Source organism: Drosophila grimshawi, unplaced genomic scaffold (assembly GCF_018153295.1).
Source record: "Drosophila grimshawi isolate 15287-2541.00 unplaced genomic scaffold, ASM1815329v1 contig_311, whole genome shotgun sequence".
Taxonomy (NCBI): domain Eukaryota; kingdom Metazoa; phylum Arthropoda; class Insecta; order Diptera; family Drosophilidae; genus Drosophila; species Drosophila grimshawi.
The window spans coordinates 12,402,215-12,410,111 of NW_025063098.1; positions in this window are offsets into that span (position 1 = coordinate 12,402,215).

Consider the following 7,897-nt stretch of genomic DNA (forward strand, 5'->3'; position numbering starts at 1 on the left):
ACTAGATTTGTTTATATTTTATCTTTAAAATTTCACCTCTTAATGGCATATGGACATCGTAAAAGCCATATTTCCGGCTTTGAGGGTAAGTGAGAAGCATAGAAAACAGAATTTGGAGATAAGATTCCTTTTAGGAATGCAATGAAAAGATTTATGCACACTTTGGCACCTGATTTTAGAAAATAGTCTTCAAAATACAATTCCTACATTTGAATAACCATTGCAATTATCCCTAATTAATTTGGTTTCCAGTTGATAATACTCAATGCTCCTAAATTTCAGCCGCACCTGTTTAACTGCATCGATTCTCTAACCGTTCCAAGTTGCTCCGCAACAACAAATTAAAACATTAGCCAGCTCTGTTAATGCGGCTACTTGTTAGTTAACAGCAAAGTAAAACACACTGGCGAACCTGTTCCGTTTCTTGGCCAATTGATATTATAGAACGGCAAAAACGACCAAGCCGACCATAAAATAATAATTCAATGTGACAAGCAACAAGATATGAAAGCGGGGCGCCATTTTTCACACACCTCCCACCCCCCAGCCACATGGTTGTCAGATGCCGAGCACATTGCGCACTTGTGCCTGTGACACTATCGCAGAAATTATGACAGACGTACAACTGTTAGACAGAGACCGGGGACTAGAGACCGGAGACCAGAAAGTGGAGAACAGGAGGCAACATGTCGATGGCGAGGGGAAGTGCTCTTTACTAATCTCTATAGCTATGCATGCATTTGAATTTCTATTAAGCTAATTGCAAAGCATTCAAGCATTTGCTCATGTACAACACACACTATTTAATAATAATAATAATAATAAATACATAGTTAAGAGCAAACATAGATGTAGATGCGTGTGTTTATTATTTAGATATCGGTTCGGGTCAGGGCATAAAAGCCAACATAAAGTTCCAAACTGTCCGGCGAGATGCATTTAATTAGCCAGTGAAACATGCCAGTCGTGTAATGATGACCACCAACCAAGGCGGCCTTTTGAACCCGCCACGAACCAAACGGGTTCTCTGAGGCGCCACTTAGGCAAACTTCAAAGCGCCAGAGCCGCTGTCCAGTCAGCGGCAGAGCTTAGCCTGATGGTGGTTGGTTGGTTGGTTGGTTGGTTGTTTGGATAGTTGGTGGTGGCAGTTCAACTGCATCTTCTCCATCCCAGTTACCATCATCGTTGCTCGGTATTACAAATCGACAAACGACACGAAAATGCGCTTTAAACAACGCGCAGTTAAAATAGATAAAAGAAGATAGGCAGACGCCGCCGCCAGTGAGAAATGTTCCCAGTTCTATGTGAGAGAGAGAGAGAGTGAGAGAGCTCGAGGGAAAGAGAAAGATAGAGTGGATTATGCGCGGTAAGTTGCAGCTCTAAAGCTTAGGTCAAATTTATGGACCAAATTTCATTAAAAATGTGACATTTGCAGAGAGAATTTAAAAAGAGTATTCTATAATTATTATATAATAATTTTAAGGAGATTATTGTTCTACTCACGTTATATATATATCGCGTGTAAGGATTGGATATAAACTGTAAATTAATATAATATAATAATATAGGATTGGATATAAACTGTAAATTAATATAATATAATTGTTTACTAATAATTGTGTGTTTATCCAAATCCATTAAGAGAAATATTTAAGTTAAGGTTTGTACATATATCACTTATTGCAGCATTTTTTTATACGTATTTAAATTAATTGAAATTAAATGTCTATTTCATTTTAAATGCCCCCAAAAACTTTCAGTGATGATTTTTAAAAAAGGTTATTCTTACAAGCTGTGGCTCAACATTTTTAAATCAAATTTCTTTCATAATAATTTTTAAAGATTTCTAACTAGAGAATACTACTTTGACTGGAATTTAGAACATGTTTGAAGCTTTTGTAGTCGCTTTTGTAGTCTCATAAGGCATTTATACTGTTCTTCTGATAGATAAAATATACAAATGATGAGCTTCGAATCTTTAAGACTATTGTATAAGCGGATCATAACTGGTCACTTCGGCCAATTTAATGTCTGACTATTTCTATGCAAACTAATAAGCTCTTAGACACATTTATAATCCGGCTAAGCACAGCTTTCTCTATTAGTCGCATGCCCATTTAGCCGTTCAGGCCAATCCAAACCATGCCCAGGTGACGTCACAAAAACCAGTCAAATGCAACTCACACGCAATCGTTGGAGTTCTAGGAAAAAATATCGAATTTCCGAGAATTCACACGAAAGACAAAATGAGATTGCTTCGAACAAGCGACAGAATATACGGGCAGAGAGGGAGATGGATAAAAAGAGAAAGAAAGAGAGAGAGAGAGAGAGAGGGAACGGTGATTACGAGGCAAGGTATTCCCTTGTCTCTGGTGCTTATCACAACTCACGCGCGTCTCGTTCCATTTCGTTCTTGGGTCGAGCCCAAAATCACATTATCTGTGTTGCCCAATACGCAACGAAGACGACGACGATGACGACGAGGACGGCGACTCAACTAATGGACACTCTGCGGCGTAAAGCATATCACTGATGATGATGATGATGGGCTCTTTGGGCAACGAAATGCAGACGCCGACGCCGCAGAGGAAGATTGAAGATGCGGCGCTTATCGAAACAGAAACACAAAACAAAAAATTAAAGAAAAAAAATGAATTCGAAAAGAGTTCAGCTGGCTGCAGGATAGCACTCAGTCTCTGGTCTGTGGATGTGGGATCTGGGATCTGGAGTCTGCGGCACTCTGCGCATACTTTTGTGTCTCTGCTTATCGGCTCGGTGCTGCGGACTTTTTGTTTTTCTCCGCGCGTTTGCATTTCAAAATGCACATGGGCAAAATGATCGTGGCGTGGACCGCGCTGAGAAAGGGTTTCACTTCCACCTCAGAAATGTGGCGCCAAAGGAAGCGTTGAAAATGGTACTTGATCTTGATCGCGATGTCAGTATGTGTATCTGCCTATCTGTGTGAGTCTGTGTATATGTGTGTGTGTAATTTAGACGGCGCCTCGATCCTTGTTTCACACTAATGCACTTGCAGCTTTTAAATGTCACCACAACTCTTGAGGGGATGAGGTTAAGTGCAGACGCGGGGCAACTAGTTGGCCGAACTGGTCGACTGGGTGCTTGTCAGATATATATTGTGCATATATAATATATATAAATATATATACATACATAAATGTGGTCATTTGTGAGCTGCAATTCTTATTTGGTTGGCTCTGATGACAGAACATGCAAGACGATTGTGTATTCAATCGGAATAATTAGTGGTATCAGTCAGGATTTGTTTATGTTGTTTGCCATGACAAATATTCATACTAAATCTTATTAAATAATTGAGTGGATAATGTTAATTATACATTTTATAATCTCAGAAGACATTAGTTTTTCTTAATTTCTTATTTTTTCCTAACTTTTATAATTGAATGACTAAAATGATTAATTATTTTGATAAGCAGCTTTTGATTTTACACAATACAACACAAAATCATGTTCTCCTATTGATATCAAAATGGGTTTCGTATTTATAGTTAATATATTATTTTTAAATAAATAATATTTTTGTTTACCCAACTAGATGAGTTGTCTAAATCATTATATAAACTTTGTTATTTCCTTTTGAGTTATTCTTTCCTATAAATAAAATGTAACTAAGCTAGGATTTATCAACATTCGTAGCTTGCCGCAGTTGCCTTATAGATCCAAGGTTTGTATTTACACTTTTATTTCTTTATGAAATGACGAATGAAAAATAACTCACAGACAGAAGAGCTGGCATTACAAATAAAAGCCATGCACCATTATTTTGAGGACCACAGTTAAGAGAAAAAATGTTCAAAATTAAATATTTAATGACAAGACTTACTTATTTTTTTTTTAAGTTTCTCAAAAATATTGCCTATGAGGTTTTATCCTAAGTCAACGATTATTTAAAAATTTGTGTAAGAACTCGAAATGTATACTGCGCAAATAACTAATGTGTATATACTAAGATGAAAATCGAATATTTTCATAGCTATTTGACAGATAGATTGTTTGCTTTATTCACTCCTTTTTTTTGCAACCAAGTAGTTTCTCTTAGTTCTTGATAAACCTTTATTGCTCTGCAAATAGCTTAGGGTATTAAATCGACTAATGATAAGTTTTATGCGTCCTACCACCAATAAAATTAACAACATTAATATGTCGATAATAATTAAAGCTACAAAATTGTTGGGCATTGGCGCCATCTCGTTTGTATCGTTACTTTGTATGGCACGCACTTCATGCTTGCGATTACTTGGCTCTTTTCATAAGGCACCATTAAAGTGCCAGGCCAAAAATAGGAAGAACAGCAATTTTTACAAATCTTTGACTTGGATCCTCTTCAATTAAGTGCTAGAGTATCTGGTTGGGCTTTTCATTAGTTTATCGACAGCATAAATTTTTCAAATGCTGCCAGTTGTCTGGCTCGCATTTACAAAGTTGTTAGACTAGTTATTCGATGACTGTAATTAAATGGTCTTAAGGATGGGAACTGGCGCCGCAATGTCCAACTTTCGAAAACCCTTAACGTGAGAAAATTCCACTGCAAATGATATACACACAATGTGTTATCAAGCGTCAGCATACCTGAACAAAAAGTATTTGCGTATGCTTGAGATAGCGCCAAACAAAAAGCGTAAATGTCAAAATGCCAAAATTAATTGCAATGGCAGTGCCATGGATAAAGCCTAAAAAACTGTCATGCAATTCTGGCCTATGGGTCAGGAAACGACAACCTCGGCGGGGAGCTGGTCTGTACCAGAAGAGACCCAGGCGCTGACCAGCCCAGCACTGCCCATTTTTATTTATTTTTCCTCTTTTTTTCCTTTTGGGCGCCATGAAGGCGACTTGCTTGCCACCACAGGAAGCATGTTCGTAAGAAGAAGCAATGGCGTCGTCTATAAATATTTGTAAGAGGGGACTCAAAACTTGTGGTAATAACTAAATAAGAAATTAATAAATCGTGTGCGTAAGTAATTCTTACATTTATTATTATTTATTTTTCATTAGTTCATAAAATCAAAGTATGTATTACAATAAATTAATTTTAATTAAGAAATGTGTACTCTAAACAAACACAATCATAATTGTGATTTAATTTAAGATATTAAATAATTAAAAATAAAAAAATTAGCAAATTAAACATTATTTTCGTAAATGGATTCGTCTTTTATAAGGAACTGTTTTAGAAAAGGCAAAGGGATTACAAATAAATGATGTCTCTGATCCTTATTATTTAAATTTAAGGGTTTCTTACCTATATATTTGTACATCGAAATGTTTTTAAATTTTCTTTTAAATATACATAATAGTTTACTATCACAAATTAAAGTAAGATTCGCTTCTGGCCAAGCTTAAACAAAGAAGCGCCGCCTCTGGCTTGCAATTGAGCTCTGCTTTTGCTTGCTGCACTAGCCACCATTACAAATTCTACCACTTTTGGGTCGGCCGCTTCTTCCACCACCTCTGCCACGCCACATGCCACACACCACAGTCGCAATTCCAGTTCCAGTTGCAAAGCCAGAGCCAGGAGCAAAGCACAAGTTTGGTAACACGCGCTCGCGGCATTTATCGCGCCTGGCAATCAAGCAGGACACCGCGTCCCTGTCTGGCCCTGGACCTACTACTGCTCGGACCTCAGACTGCTTGCCACACAAAACTTGTTTTGTACGCTTCGTCCCGTTGCGTGCGCTGGGCAATCTTTTGGTCCCCATTTTGAGGTGGAGTCATGCAACACGACGCGTTCATTGGCCAGGAAAGGCTAGCTCACAGTATTGGCGAATGTGTGTGTGTGTGCAACACACACGTGTGAGTGGTTTGTTATTTGTGTCCGTCTGCGTTTCATTAAAGTTTCGCATAAATTTTGTTGCATGCTTGAGGCATTTTATGGCCGACCGCGTATCGCACACGCATTTCGGGTCCCATTTCATTTGTAAAGTTGTTAGGTTTTCCTATATATATAGTTTTCACATAAAAATTATATAGTATCTACACTCAGGCTTGCCTACGAGACCGAGCTGCTTTTCAAACAGGTAGCCGCTTTTGGGTGCCGTGTGGCGTTTGTCTCTTTTATGAAGTAGTTTTTTAGTCTTCTTGTTTCTTTTGTTTTGCTTTTTTTGCTGCCGCATTTGTCGCGGCTCGTATTTTGGCTGCGCCTATAAATAAATGGGTCTTATCGCTCCTTGGTTTCTTTGCATTTAATAAATTTAATTTGTGGTAATTGAACTTGCTGTGGACACTCTCAACAGTGTTCAGTGATTTTTCATATCGCTGGGCCACACATTTATCAATCTGTTGTGTATGAAATTCTACATTTAATTGCACATTTTTCAGACGCATGGAGCTATTAATACAGCAGAAAGTGTAATTATTTTTTGTCTGGGTGTGTAAAATACTTGATTTTTATTATGTCGTCATTCTTTAAATACATGCGGTAATATATAATTAGAAGTTATTTTACAACCAATAAAATGTCGCTTGTATATGTTTATAAGGGAGTTAACATGTTAATAAGTAATTTAACTAATTTACGCTTGTAAAGAATTAACAACCAATCAATATTATGATAAAACAAAGAAAATTGTGAATAAAAGCAGGTTTGCAAGAGATAAAAAATCCAAAGCTTAAATAACTAAACAAATCAATGAAGCTGTTTGAAATGATCATCTCCATAATTTAACTATTGACATAAACATGTGTATTTTTGAAACAAAAAATGAAGAAGTAGTTTTATCTTTTCGCATTGTGAACATTATTACTTAGATTTTTGCTACCATAATAAAATTGTATTCCAAGCGGAACGCCTCCACGAGTTGTACAAATATAAATGACTGCCTACCGAAAGAAAGCAACAAAACGATACAAATTGGATGTATAAATTCACTATCTCAATAATACCTGCTGGAAATATATATAATAGATAAGGTTTTGCAGAGAATGCGTTACATTTCAAAAAAATACTTTAAATAAAACTAACGTTTGTTAACGGTTTCGATGCTCATATTAATACGTCATATTATTACTTTTCTGAGTACGTAATTTCAGTTATTAGGTCTTCTATTTTGTGTAATAGTCTTTCACTTAAAAGCTATCATACCAATAATTATAAACGTGTTCTTATATTTTCCGAATTTCGCGCAACAAAACTTTGCGAGCTATGCAGAACAGACTTGATATATACTTTTTCAATTAAAAATATATTTATAAAAGCTTGAACCACAGTTATACGATAGGAATGTGTGAAAATTATCTATTATACTTATACGAATATTTCAAATGGTGCATTAAGTGGCAATTGAGATAAATGCCAATTGGCGCTTGGCAAATAAAATGGCAATTAGAATGCACATTAAATGCCAGCACATTTAACTCGATTTATACAAGAATTATGTTTAATATACAGATTTCTTAATATTAATGATTATGCGCGTGAGTACGCGAGTGTGTTGGGTGATAAATGATTATAATTATGGCCAGCGCGCATAACTCAAAATGTTGCGCATACGACACGAGAGCCGAAGCGAGAACACGAAAGTGGGCAGTCCCAAGAGAGCGATACGCAGGCCCACTTACACATACACATGCTCAGGCACACACTCACACACACACATACACACTCACACACATATCTAAACAGCAAATCAAGCTAACTTTAATATGGCTACAATTTGATTACGAACGCCAGCGAGTGCGAGCGAGCAAGCGAGCGGCTGAACGAGCAAGACAGAGAGAGAGAGCGAGAGAGAAAGAGAGAGAGCGCCACAAAGGCAACACCCACTTCCACTGCGCGATAGCGTAAGCGTGTGTGTGTGAGATTGTGAGACGTTGTAGGAAAAACTCGTTTGTTTGCCCACTGCGGCAGCCACTGGCAGCCAGA